Raw genomic sequence first — 14,183 nt, 5'->3', positions numbered from 1 at the left:
GACTGCAGCAGCAGGAATGAGACCATGATTAGGACATGCACATTATTAGAGAGAGGGACTTACAAAATAGGTCCAGAGTCTTTACACAAAGCCAGTCAAGGCAGGACTCCTGACAATGGCCCCTGTTCTGCCCTCAGGAAGTTGACCTCCAATCAAGGATACACCTAGGCAGGCAAGTGGAGAGAGGCTGGTTGGAAAGGAGTGCAGTCTACTTCGAAGACATTCTTCCCCAGGGGAAATGATCTGCCTGCTTGGTTAATGATCAGAGAGAATTTAATGGTGGCTTAATCAAAGTGGGGACACAGCAAATGGACACTGAGTTGTCACTGTCATCAGCAACCCAAACCTAAAGCCCAACTCACTGCCATCAAGTGGATTCCGATTATAGCAACTCTTTAGGAGAAGATGAACTGCTGTTTTTGGGTTTCTAAGACTAACTCTCTACAAGAGTACACCCCGTCTTTCACCCCAGGTGTGACTTGGAATCTGTAACCACTACGACACCAGACTTTTGTTAAGTTGGAGTGTTCAGAACTTAAGTTCTAATACAATTATAAACAGTTACTTACCCAGTGAATTCTATCATTCAGGGAGACGAGTAAAGACCTTGGACGCTGACCATCAGGACAGCCTTGTACACTGGCACTCTCCTGGGGTCAGAGTCCAGGAGACACAGATCCCTCCTGCCTCACCTCAAGCTCCTCGCCCGGCACTGCCCTCAGGAACCCCAGGCCTTCTCACCCTGCTTGGAGTCAGGTGAACGGATTTGCTTCACAAACCAGTCAGAAGTTCAAATCCTTCCTTGTGACACTTCAATGCGTAAGACAGTAGTAACAGATTTCTAGCTCCCTAGACTTGATCAAATTTCTCTGTGGCAAATCTTTTATCTGAAACAGAAGAGGAGTCAGTGTTGAGAAAGGTATGTCAGGTTCTTGGCCTGTACTTCTTGCACTAAACAGTGACCACCCCACCCCCTGGGATCAAAACCATGCTCCAATCTGAGGGTGTTTCCATTAAACAAGAGCCCACTCTATCTTTTTTTTTTTTAACAATTTATTGGGGCTCATACAATTCTTATCACAGTTCATACATATACATACATCAATTGTATAAAGCACATCTGTACAGTCTTTGCCCTAATCATTTTTTTCTCTTTTCTTTTTTTACATTTTATTAGGGACTCATACAACTCTTATCACCATCCATACATATACATACATCAATTGTATAAAGCACATCCATACATTCCCTGCCCCAATCATTCTCAAGGCATTTGCTCTCCACTTAAGCCCCTTGCATCAGGTCCTCTTTCTTTTTTCCCCTCCCTCCCCTTTCCCCCCTCCCTCATGTGCCCTTGGTAATTTATACATCGTTATTTTGTCATATTTTGCCCTATCCGGAGTCTCCCTTCCCCCCTTCTCTGCTGTCCCTCTCCCAGGGAAGAGGTCACATGTGGATCCTTGTAATCAGTTCCCCCTTTCCAACCCACTCACCCTCCACTCTCCCAGCATCGTCCCTCACACCCTTGGTCCTGAAGGTATCATCCACCCTGGATTCCCTGTACCTCCAGCCCTCATATGTACCAGTGTACAGCCTCTGTCCTATCCAGCCCTGCAAGGTAGAATTCGGATCATGGTAGTTGGCAGCGTAATTTTACTCATTTCTCAAATATCGTTTTCAACTTCGGATCCACATCCTATATATACAACATCTATTTATTTATTTATTTTCACAATAAAATGGAAGTATTTAAAGTCTCAAAATTCTCAAGCTCAATTGAAGCTAAATATCTCCTTTTCAGCAATCTGAAGAAAGGAATATTTTATGAAAAACATTTACTAACCTGTACTCGACCTCAGACCAACCTTTGACATATTTGGCTAAAGTGATCAAGCTGAATCATGCTCACATATGCCCTCCAATCCATGCTGAGGTTTTCATCAAGTTTAACCTGCCACAATTCCCTTCCATCCTGTGTATTCTTTACAATATCTATTGTGTGTGAAGAAATGCCTAAGGTTGGTAGCCCATTTATGTACAATAGTGTGGTAATTAGAGAAACTTGCTGTGGAAGTAGACAAGAGACAGAGCGACACCAACAGGACAACCTAGAGGTACGCTGGCCAAGACATAGTTATCCTAAACAAGAAAATAAGCCAGGGGAATGTTTATTTGCTACCCTCTTAAGTTCGTGGGTTGATGCACGTCCAATTTTAAAGCCTTTGGGAAAGATTGCATCCTACAGTCAAAGAATGGCAAGGGGTAGGTAGATGGGTGATGCCAAAACCAAGGTAAAGGCAGAAGCTTAAAAGAACAAGAGGGATCCAGGAAAGAGATGACTGATCAACCATTCTGTCATCTTGGCCTAGATTCTGGATTCCAAGCTCTAGGTAATGCTGACAGGTGGCAAACAACACAAACTGTAGGAGAGGGCTTATTGGCTTGGGTTCTAGGATGTCCCATCCATAGTCGTGGTCTTCTAGGGAGAAAGGAAAAAGCTAATGCCTAGGCTTGAGCTTGTGAAACATGCTCTACCAGGAACCTAGTTTGGCAGGATAACAAAATGAATGTGCTGGGAAGAAGCTACGCTGTGATAAAGTAGGGAGGCAGTAGCCTGAGTGACTAGTTGGATATCACTGACACTGACCTTTTGCAACCCCCAGTGTTTCTGAAGGAAGAGATGTGTGAGGTGAAGGGATAGGATAAAGGGTGTGGATTAGTGCTATTCTAAAACTAATCAGTAAGTCAGGCTCCTACAGAAAAACACAATTTGTTTTAAACTCTCTCATGTATACCAGTCATCAGGCATACCTTGAATATAAGGCTCACCATTCCATTGGGTCTTAAGGACAGGCTTCAACTCAGGGCTCTTACATTGGTTGGTTGCAGAGTAAGGTTGGCTTACAGGCCCCTCCTTGAGCAACACTTTTAATCTAAGCTTGACTAAGCTTTAATTCCTTCCAGAAATACTGATAGCTTATGCAAAAAATACAAAAAACCAGAACGGTGATAGCAACAGTCAAGAGATCAACAGATACATTGTATTGGATAAATATGCCTTATTAGGTCTGTTCAGAGTGTTGAAGAGCAGGGCTCTTACTTTGAGGACTAGGTTCACCTCACCCAAAACATGGTATTGTCAATTGTTTCATATGTACTGGGAGTTGAACCCAGCATAAGGAAGAATGAAGAAGAATTGATTTGTTTGAATTGTATGCTGGCCAAGAATACGGAAATAACATTGGGTCTCCAAAAGCACAAACAAATTTGCCTTCGAAGAAGTAAACTCAAAGTGCTAGTTAGAGGTAAACATACTGAGAGTTCATATTACATACTTTGGACAATGTTGTGAGAAGGGAGCAGTCCCTGGAGGATAGTGTATGTGGCAAAGTAGAAGGACAGGGAAAAATAGGAATCCCCAACTAAATGGATTGACACAGTGATGGCAACAATGGGTTCATCCTAAATTGTGAGTCTGGCAGAGGAGAAAGCAGTGTTTCCTTCTGTTGTGTACTGGGCCCCTAGGATATGGAATCAACTCAATGCCACCTAACAACAACCTCAGAAACCACTGATCAGTACCCAAGACAGGCACAAAATACCAGTGTGTTAGTTATGTTTACAAAACACTATTTCCATGGTAACGGGAGCCAAACCTTTCACGCAACATTTGCTGGAACATAAGCTTTCTTATTAAAAAGGAATGTTTTTTTTTTTTTTGGTGTGTGTGTGTGTGTGTAACAAAGCAATGACAAAATCACTGAGGAATTCCTGCCCCTTATTGATTTACACCATTCTCCTGGAGGGGAGTTGAAGGAAATCCTCTGAGATCCACCAAACATGTCTTATGACAGAGTATTTCCCAACTTGGGCTCAAGTGTGAGGGCAGTATACAGTCACTCAGGTGTGAGTGACTATTTGTCTGTCAAGAGGAGTGTAAATCATTTATCCCTCTACACTGAAGGGTCAGCTACAAGTCCAGAAGATCCAGACAGAGCAAGTTATCTATGAGAGTTAAGTGGGATTCAGGATACTCAAAAGGTCTACAATCACCGAAGCAAAATTAAATTCCATGCAAAATGTCAAGGCTAACTGTAAAATAGATTAAAGCTGAAGATTCTGGTAGCTAGAGACCAGAGTATTCACACAGTATTTCTTTAGGTTTTGTTGTGTAAGCTCAAGTTATTGGGTACACTTACTAACATTTTCTATGAGACCAGTAAAAAACTGATACCAAGGTCAGATGATACTTAAGAAAACTCTAGACCAATATTGGTAATGGATTTACATGAAAAAGTTCTTAAAATTATTGGGAACTGAGTCAGACAACACATTAAAATAATCAAGCACTTACTCAATGCAAGAACACGTTGTTCTAATAAACTGGCATTCCAGGATGCAAACCTTCCCGACAGGATTGCTGAAGAAAAATGAGTGCATAAGCAAATGTGAAGAAAGCTGATGGTGCCTGGCTATCAAAAGATACAGCACCTGGGGTCTTAAAGGCTTGAAGATAAACAAGAGGCCATCTAGCTGAGAAGCATCAAAGCCCACATGGAAGAAGCACACCAGCTTGGCTGACCACGAGGTGTCGAAGGGACCAGTTATCAGACATCAAAGAGCTAAAAACCACATCAGTGGGTGCCCACCTTCCTGACACAACCACTGAAGACAAACGGGTGCATAAGCAAATGTGGTGAAGGAAGCTAATGGTGCCCAGCTATCAAAAGATATAGCATTTGGGGTCCTAAAGGATTGAAGATAAACAAGGGGCCATCTAGCTGAGAAGTATCAAAGCCCACATGGAAGAAGCACACCAGCTTGGCTGACCACGAGGTGTCGAAGGGATCAGGTATCAAACGTCAAGGAACAAAAATCATATCATTGAAACGGTGGGTGAGTGCAGAGTGGAGACTCAAAGCCCATCGGTAGCCAACCAGACACCCCCTTACTGAAGGGTTGTGGGGAAGAGATGAACCAGGCAGGGTGCAACATATAACTTTCCTGTAGTTCTTAAATACTTCCTGCCCCCCACTATCATGATCCCACTTCTACCTTACAAATCTGGCTAGACCAGAGGATGTACATTGGTACAGAAAGCAACTGGAAACACAGGGAATCTAGGACAGATGACTCCTCCAGGAGCAGTGGTGAGAGTGGCGATGCTGGGAGGGTGCATTGGAAAGGGGGAATTGATTACAAGAATCTACGTATAGCCTCCTCCCTGGTGGAGGGACAGCAGAGAAGAAGGCGGGGGTGGGGTGGGGAAGACGTCAGTGTAATATATGACAAAATAATAATAATTTATGAATGATGAAGGGTTCATGAGGTAGGGGGGAGTGGGGAGGGAGGGGGAAAATGAGCAGCAGATATTAAGGGCTCAAGTAGAAGGCAAATGTTTTGAGAATGATGATGGCAACAAATGTACATTTATTCTTGACACAATAGAGGTATGTATGGATTGTGATAAGAATTGTATGAGCACCCAGTAAAATGATTTAATAATAATTATATACCATGATTAATTGAAATCTGTCCTAGAGTTGACTTAACATACAATAAGCACTGTAATATACCAATTAATGTAAAAAAACCTCTTTTTCACATTACAAAAAAATATATAATTATCAATTACCTAAACACATAAAACATATTAAACAAAGTAAAAGGATTTTAATGTTAAGGGAAAAAACCCTCCACAAACCTTACATACAAGAGATATAGTTCAATATGTTAATATGCTAATAAACATTCCTTTAAAAAAAAAGGTCAAAATGTCAGACTTAGAGAGAAGAGAAAAAACATCACCCCACCTCAGAAAAACAACAAAAATATCCACTTTCACCAATGATATTCAAAATTGACTATATATTAAAACTACAGCAATCAGAATAAGTTTTTTATGGACGAGGCTGCCAAAGAGAAATAAAAAGTGCTTGAATCATACATTAATGATCGTATCCATGAAATATTCAAGATATGCCTTAAATAGGCAATAAATATATAAACGTTGTAGGCTACATTTCAACACGCAAATATAACTTTGGGCACTCAATTCACAAAGCACATGCTTCCCTGCACATCCTAAAGGTCAGCAGCAGCCGGCGTCAAATAAGGTAACCAGTGAAACCAGATGTTCCAGGTTCGAAGAAAGAGGCTTCCATACTCCATAAGCTAAGTGCCATACGTGCCTCACCACCCCTTTACGAACCCTCGCCCCCAGCTGCTGAGTAGACGTCCCAGACCTGTTGCCTAGGTCACGGAACCACGTCCTGGACCTCCCACCCCGTAATAAAGCTATTTCTGTTTCTGCTCTCCCTCGTCCTGTCAGTTATATCCGTCTTCCTCCCTGTTCCTCAGTTTCGCCTTTACATTACCCTTCATAGAAAACTCTTATACACATGCGTTTCTATGGATTTCTTCCTCTAGCCTACTTCAACACCCACACGGCTGAGTGTGCTCCCTGCGACCACATACCAGCTGGCACGAAGAGCCAGGGCGTTTCCAGACCTGGACCTTGGGTTCTCCCCACCCCCCCGCACAGGTGACAAGACTTAGCAATCCTGCGGAGGAAGCCCTAACGTTTTGCGCACCAGCCGCAGCCACGCGCCTCCTGAGACGCGTTCTCTTCTTCGTAGTGAGAGAAATAACAGACCCCGGGGCTCACCTTTGAGCTGAAGAGGTGCAAGGAGTCTCCCGGAGAAGGCACCGCTGTGCGGAAAGGAAACAATGAAAGGTGGAAACCCACCAGGCAACGAACCTGGGAACCCCCGAAGACAAGAACCCAAGTCTGGGATTAGCCCTTTCTCCAACAGGGATTCCCACCACGAACCCCAGCCAATCCAAAATCAGGGGGAAGGGATCAGCCTCCCGGGGCACCCGCGCTCCTCTCTCACCACCAGAGGGGCGCCGCCTGGGGAAGGGGAGGAGAGAAAGGGCGCTTGCACCCCAGCAGGGCTGCTGTGTGCGCCAGGGTACCCCACTCTGGCCGCCGCCCACACGCACGTCCCTGGAGACGAGCGCCCCTCACCTGGGAGCGTGGGCTACACGGTGCTCAGGTTGCGGACCCTCCTCCGGCTCCACGCGCAGCACACAGTAAGTAGGACCCGCCCCAAAAGCCACCCTTCCGGCTAGGACACCGCCACTTCCGCCCCGTCTCAGAGCGACCCCGGGTGGGAGGAGCCGGCAGGGTCAGGGTCTCCGCTTTCACTTCGCCTTTGAGGCGGCTCTGGACCCGCCCATTGCTGCTGCTGCTGCTGCTGCTGCTGCGCAAACCCAGGTGCCTAGCGAAGCGGGGAGGGGCGGTGCTGTTTGGGCCGGGGGCGGGGCTTGGGGCGGTGCGGCGGGAGGAGTCAGGGAGAGGCGGTCGGGCAAAAATGGGCCCTCAGACTGGCTGAGGCTGCAGCTGCAAAGGCTCAGGTAATGATGGCTGAGGCACCTGCGGGCAGAAATGATACTTTCCCCCAGCGCCGAGAGCGTGCTCGGGGGACATAAAATGATGCACAGTGAACGTGTGCAAGCCTGTGATCAGATTCCCCGGATGGGGCCTCCTCATAACTAATGCGAACCACCCAGCCACCCAACCCTGCCAAGGTGTTAATGGGGCTGAAGCAAGAACTGAAACTAATGACCTTGAGGTGACGGACCATTCCGTGCCCCAAAGCAACGTCGTGTATGACTGCCTTTAGGAAAAGAGAAATACCTGGCATCATATGGTCTAGGAAAATTATATGTCAGTGTAACAAAATTTTAAAATAAAACAAGCAGGAGCCCTAAATATTGATGGGAGGAAGGGGGACTCGGGGGGATGGTTGTTCAACTTGACTGCCCTTAGGGTTGGAGTTTGTATTTTTATCTTGTTTTGTTTTGCTTGAATGCTATTGGGGCAGTTAAACATGACAGTTCAGTTCAATGATGCCTATCACGATTATCGCACTCTGCTAATTTATCACTCACCAGAGGTTCTATCAATCCAGTGGTTTCAAGTGAATGTGCAGATGTTTTTAGAGACTCTTCCAAATTGAGAGGTTTGCAATTTAAGTTTACTTCCTCCAAGTAGCTCTTGTCTGTTGGGTCTCTCAGAACAAGTGCTATGGGACAGATCAAAGTGAAGCATTTCCCTATTAATTTTCATCCATAAGGATTATGCTTCTTTTATGGCTGTTATACTAGAGAATTCCTTTATGAAAGTTCTAGTCAGATTCCAAAGTTGCTGGCTGAAAATGAGAATTGCATATGAGAATTGTAACACTTTGTCACATTTCCCAATTTGGTCAGATTGTTCTGCAGACTGTACAGAAAACTCTGTTGTCTAACATTATTAGGAATAGAAATAAGTACTTATCAGCAAATACTTACTGAATTAAACTGATTTATGTTCCCAGTTCTTAAATCTTGGAAAACAGAGGCTAGATTTTGCAACTAAAGGGGAACTTCTCTTGAAATACCTGTCCTGTTCGACTGGGTAAGCTAGAGAAACAAATCCAGGGATACTCGTGATGTGTAAGAAAGGGCTTTACATCAAAGAGTAATTGGATATCAAGGAAACATCCCAGCCCAGTCTAGATCAAGTCCATAAGTCCGATGTTAGCACACAAGTCCAATACTAGTCCATAGATTCCTCTTCAGACTCACACAGCACATACAATGATACTGAATGCAGAAAGATCACAGGTCAATGGCAGAAAATTCTTGTGTATCCAAAGGTGGTAGAATTTCTTAGTGCTGCCTGCAGGTCTCCACGTGGCTCTTCTAGCTCTCCGAACAGTGAGAGGGTGAAGCAGAGAGGGTGGCTAACCTCCAAGGAGAAAGAGTGGAAGTTCCCAGAATGCTCATGAGAAGTCAAACCTGCCAGGAGGCATCATCCAGCTGTGACCTGATTGACAGGCTAACCTCTACCCCTAGACTTATTTATCAAGTGAATATTAAATTATATAACTACTATACCTGCTTTCATGTGAAGTTTTCTGTCTCCATGGATAAATCATGAATTTTAAAACAAACAAACAAAAACCCCAACTCTCTGCCATCGAGTCAATGTGGACTCGCAGTGATGCTACAGGACAGGGTAGAACTGCCCCTGAGAACTTCCAAGACTAAATCTTTGCTGAAGTAAAAAGTTCCATCTTTCCTTGTGAATGGTGGATTCAAAGTGCTAGTCTTAAAGTTAGCAGCCCAACTCATAGCCACTACACAAACAGGGCTTCTTATCTATCATTGTAGCTCTACCCACAATAGCATGCAAGTAGAGTCCAAAAGGATCCCTCAGTTATGCAAGGTACTTTCCATTGAATTGTTAACCTAATGTGATCAGAACCAGATGTGCCCAGGTACCACTACTAAGTGCTCCAAAAGGAATCCCATTAGAAGATCCTAGATCGAGTGGGAGGAAAATGTGGACCAAAACTCAAATCACCAAAGAGATCCTCAGTACAATGGCCTTTAGTCACCTTTCAAGTCCAGTCTTAGTGTAAACAAGTCTGTGACAATCACAGGGTTCGTAGGTGCAATTGTTTGGCTATAATATATAAAGATCATAGTAAAGTCATAGAAGAGAAGAGAGAGAAAATAAAATAAAGGAGTCAGACACATTTTATGGTGGCGTGCTCAACTCTGGGATGCCCATTAACTCAACAGCCAGGTCCATGCAGAAAGAAGGAAGAGGAGAGAGACAATCATTACTGTCTTGGAGTATTTGTAGGTAGCCATAAAATATGCACATTCAATAGTTCCATACATCGCAAGGTGGGTGGTAACCACAGTAAAATCTCTGAGCTCATAGGTGAGGAAACCTAATACCTACGTTGGGGGGAGGACATGAGGGGGGATGGGTGCTGAGGTGGGAGGAAACAACAAGAATGTTTGCTTCTATATAGAGATAGAATCAACCATGAGTTCATTTTAAGGCAGCATAGCTGTTAGGGGAGAATCTATGGGAATGATATTTAAAGCAGGATGATGTACTTGGACTTTACCTCTAACGTACCAAAGTGGTGGCTTTCCTATTGTGGAATACTAGCTTTCCAGATTCCCACTGTTATAAATTGGGGACTATAGTCCTAGTCCCATTTCCCTCAGTCTTATTTTCCCATAGTCTGGAACTGAACTCACCCTGTTGATAGACTAGCCAACCATGTAAGATCAAAGGACAGTACCCACCCAAGAACAGAATTTAGGAAATGTGGAGGAATAGAAACAGAAAAGTCCTGAAGAGAGTGGGATGAATGATAGTGTGTTGTTGATAGTTACCCTCAATTAGGTCCAGCTCACAGAAAACCTATGTACAACAGGATGAAACACTGCCAAGTCCTGCTCCATCTCAACACTTTTTCTGTTTAAGTCCATTGTTGCACTCACTCTCACAAGGATCTTCCTCTTTTTCACTGCCCGTCTACTTTCCCAAGCATGATAGCCTTTTCCAGGAACTGCTTTCTCCTGATAACATATCCAAAGCACATGAGACAACACCTCACCATGCTCACTTCTCAGGAGCATTCTCGATGTACGTCTTCTGAGACAGATTTGTTAGTTCTTCTTGAAGTCCATGGTTCTTTCAGTATTCTTTGCCAAACCATAATTCAAATGATACAGGAAATACCAAAAGTGAATGGAAGAAAAACACAAAACAAGAATAGCACATGATCAAGAACCGGTGGTACTGAAGGAAGAAGTCCAAATGGTACTGAAGATACTAGCAAAAAACAAGGCTCCAGGAGCTGACAGAATACCAGCTGAAATCTTCCAACCAGCTGATGAAGCACAGGAATCGCTCATTCCTCTGTGTAAGAAATTCAAAACACAGCTACCTCACAATAAAAAACTAGAAATTATCAACCAATAGAATTAATACCTCATGCACATAACATTTTTGCAGAATATAATTCAATAGTGATTGCAGCAGTACTTCAACAGGGAGACTCCAGAAATGCAATCTGGACTCAGAAGAGAATGTGAAATGAGATGTCACTGTTGACATCAGATGAGTCTTGCCTGAAAGCTACCAGAAAGGTGTTTACTTGTGTTCATTGATTATGCAAAAGCGTTTAACTGTGTGGATCTGTGGCAGGTAGATTTATGTCAACTGTGAACGTGTAGTGGTGGAATCCAACCTGCCAATCAGATCACAGCCTCATGATCCCTCCTTGGGGGTGTGGCCTTCTAATAATTGGACAATATTGGAATTCCCCTCTATCTGCCACTCCATATTCCTGCTTGTTAGAACTCTGTCTTTCTTCAGGGGTGGTCCCATGTAGGCTGCCTGAGCCTGAGAACTATTGGCACCCTTCCACACCACGGCTGACCTTAGATACATGTGATTTTGCATCCACTAGCCTGTTATCTTCCACATCCCGCTTCACCTTTATATGTCATCATCCTGCAGCTATGTGAGTGTGCAGAGGACCCTGCCCTGCATCAGACTTGTGACCTTGAGTTAGACTGGGGTGGGATGCCTTCGTGATATAATGATACTTCTTGATGTAAAACTCTTCCTTATACATATGAGTGTCACTGGATTTGTTTCTCTAGACAACCTGGCCTAACACAGGATCACAGCATTGAGATGAATTTGAATTTCAGAACATGTAGTTGTGCTCATGTAGAACTTGTACATGGACCAAGAAGCTCCCATTTAAAAAGAAGAGAATATTTTGTGGTTTAGAATCAGGAAAGGCGTATGTCAGAATTGTATCCTTTCATCATACTTATTCAATCTATACGCTGAGCAAATCATCCAAGAAGCTGGAGTTTCTGAAGAAGAACTTGGCTTTATACTTTTCATTGTCTAGGACGAAGGCTTTTTAACATCTGTCAATCTACACGTGACACACCTTGCATGCTGGAAAGGAGGGAAACTTTCCGTATGGATTCCAACACGATGTAAAGAAAATGAAACTCTCATTAATGGAATCAAGCGATAATAGGATAAATAGGGGAAATATTGAAGTTGTCAAGGATTTCATCTTGTTTGGGCACATGTGGGCATATCTGCTGCTGTACAAGACCTCTTTAAAGTACTGAAGAGGAAAGAGGTCACTTTGAGGACAGAGGTGCACCTTTTGTCAGTCCCTTCATATGCATGTGCAAGTTGGATATTGAGTAAGGAAGACCAAAGAGGAATCAATTCATTTGAAATAGGGTATTGGCAAAGAATGCAGAAAGTACCATGGACTGCCAGAAGATAGTGCCTTAAGGGGCTTGAAATGGTTAAGTCAAAACTGTGAGGGTGAAGGGAGAGTGAAAGGGTTAATCTGCTGTTAGTTAAAATACGAAAAATATATAACCATATCAGGGGCCCAGTGGGAGAGTCCTGGAATCTCTGGAACAGGAAGGTTCTCTGGCTCAGGCCTGTGGCTTTAATTGGCAGACAGGCACCTCAGATCAGAGAGGCACAATGGAAGCCAAGGAGGGGGGAGAGGGGCCTGGCTTTATGGCGGGTAAAAATGGAGTTTAGTCAGGCCTTTGTTTAGGGGGAGCGGAAGGGGAAGCAGAAAATTTTAGAGAAAGCACCAGGGTCGCAGACTCAAAACACAAACAGGTAGAAAGGGCTCAGACACACCCTCTGCGTTCCAGGCCAGGCAGAAGGTGCAGTGACTGCTAGGCCTCCTGCTAGGAGACCTGTTGTCAGCAGGAGTCCCAGAAGGTGAGCACAGAGGCAAAAGGCTGGAGGCCACGTGAGCGAAGACTGACACACAGAAAAGATGGACCCGAGAGAGAAAATGACCTTATCGTCGCACCCCTTTTGGGGAAAGGCAGTTATTTCCAGCTCCTCTTGCTTTTCAGGGCTTTCAGCTAGTTAGCCTCCCGCGGACCCTGTGTTCCCTATGAGTTTGCTGGTCCTCGGTGTCCACAGCGACAAACAAGACAAATGAGACAGAACGAACATACACAGAGAGATACTGACCATAGGTTGCTCGTTCAGACAGGCTCCAGCGGTTCGAGAAGAGAGGAGGAGTGGGCTGTGTCCCGGCCCAAGCAGGGGCGGGAGCACGGAGCCCACTTCTAAGGTGACCAGACGTCCCGCTTCTGGCAGGACAGTCGGTTTTTTAACAATTTGCCCCGTGTCCCGCAGCGTTTTTTGAAAGTCCTGATTTTTGGAAAGAATGCACAAGCTAGGGAACGGCGGGAGAACGGGAAGGGAATATACAGTTTTCGGCTACCACGTGGCTGTTTCGCCAGGATATGAGTTTCATATTATTTTTGTTAATTTTATAATGTTAAACTTTAATAATAACAAATAATTGTTGAGAACTGATTATCAAGAACTGCTTATCAAAGTTCGCATTGTTGATCAGTTGTTAGAATTGAACACCATTGTTTGGACTTAATAAACAATGGCATTTTTTGGCATTGGCAACGACGGAAACGTTTTGTAGCTGTCTCTCAGACGATACACATTGTACTGCGTGCTAGTCCTAGTTAAACAAGTGATGTCAACAAATCAGCTATTCAGATAATTTAGGTAAGTATTTATTTCATAAATACATACATTTTCTTGAATTTAGCAGACAGTATTTGTATTATTTATATTTTATAGTGGCGTTAAAAAGTCTAGCGCCGGCCTTGAAAGTGACACTTATAACTTATGTTACGGCAAATTGAGAGAAAAAATAATACAAGTTAGTATTGTTATTATTTAGAAAGAAATATAGGATTAAAATTAAAATAAATCTTAAAATATAGTTACTTTATAAATCAAATTATTTTAATGTATAAACTAACAATAAAAGATGTTCATGTAATTATGTACCTAGTTGCTGTGTTTTTAAGCAATATGTATATAATTTATAATATAATTTAAAAAATTTTTTTAGATTTTTAACATAATGAGTAAGGAAAGAGGATGCAAATTCAATGATGATCTAAGAAGTGAATTTCCTTTTATTAAAAAAACCAAAAGTGATTACATGGTAAAATGTGAGAAATATAATGGTGAATTTTCTATTTCGCATGGCTGGAAGAATGATAGTTCAAAGCACTTGGAGACACAGAAACATAAAAAGATATTTAAATACTGCTACATCTTCCTCTAAAATACAGGAATTTTTTCTGAAAACAACTTACGGAGACGAAGAAAAGAAGTTAGCATTAGCAGAAGGACTTATGCCGTTTCATGCTATTAATCACAATCATTCCTTCAGATCTATGGACTGTACATCACAAGTTGTCAAAAAGGTAATCAATCA

The 14,183-nt window shown here is 43.2% G+C and overlaps 1 protein-coding gene across 23 annotated transcripts in view; it reads right to left on the bottom strand.

Moving 5' to 3' along the window:
• LOC142456657 (uncharacterized) overlaps positions 1-7,181 on the bottom strand; it is a 91,852-nt gene extending 84,671 nt beyond the window's left edge. For 6 of the 23 annotated variants that reach the window (XM_075557814.1, XM_075557804.1, XM_075557807.1 and 3 more), the window contains exons 1-4: positions 7,031-7,162; positions 6,668-6,711; positions 570-887; positions 64-164 (exon numbers count right to left, since the gene is read on the bottom strand). The gene's annotated coding sequence lies outside the window, so the exon portion shown is untranslated. Of the gene's footprint in view, positions 1-63; positions 165-569; positions 888-6,667; positions 6,712-7,030 lie in introns of all 23 variants that reach the window. The other 17 variants (XM_075557813.1, XM_075557824.1, XM_075557815.1 and 14 more) reach the window with 7 other exon arrangements.
• Between the last annotated feature and the right edge of the window lie 7,002 nt (positions 7,182-14,183).

The sequence above is a fragment of the Tenrec ecaudatus genome, chromosome 9, assembly GCF_050624435.1.
Source record: "Tenrec ecaudatus isolate mTenEca1 chromosome 9, mTenEca1.hap1, whole genome shotgun sequence".
In the NCBI taxonomy this organism is placed as follows: Eukaryota; Metazoa; Chordata; class Mammalia; order Afrosoricida; family Tenrecidae; genus Tenrec; species Tenrec ecaudatus.
The sequence above is the reverse complement of the archived record's forward strand: the minus strand, read 5'-3'. Positions and strand labels throughout refer to the sequence as shown.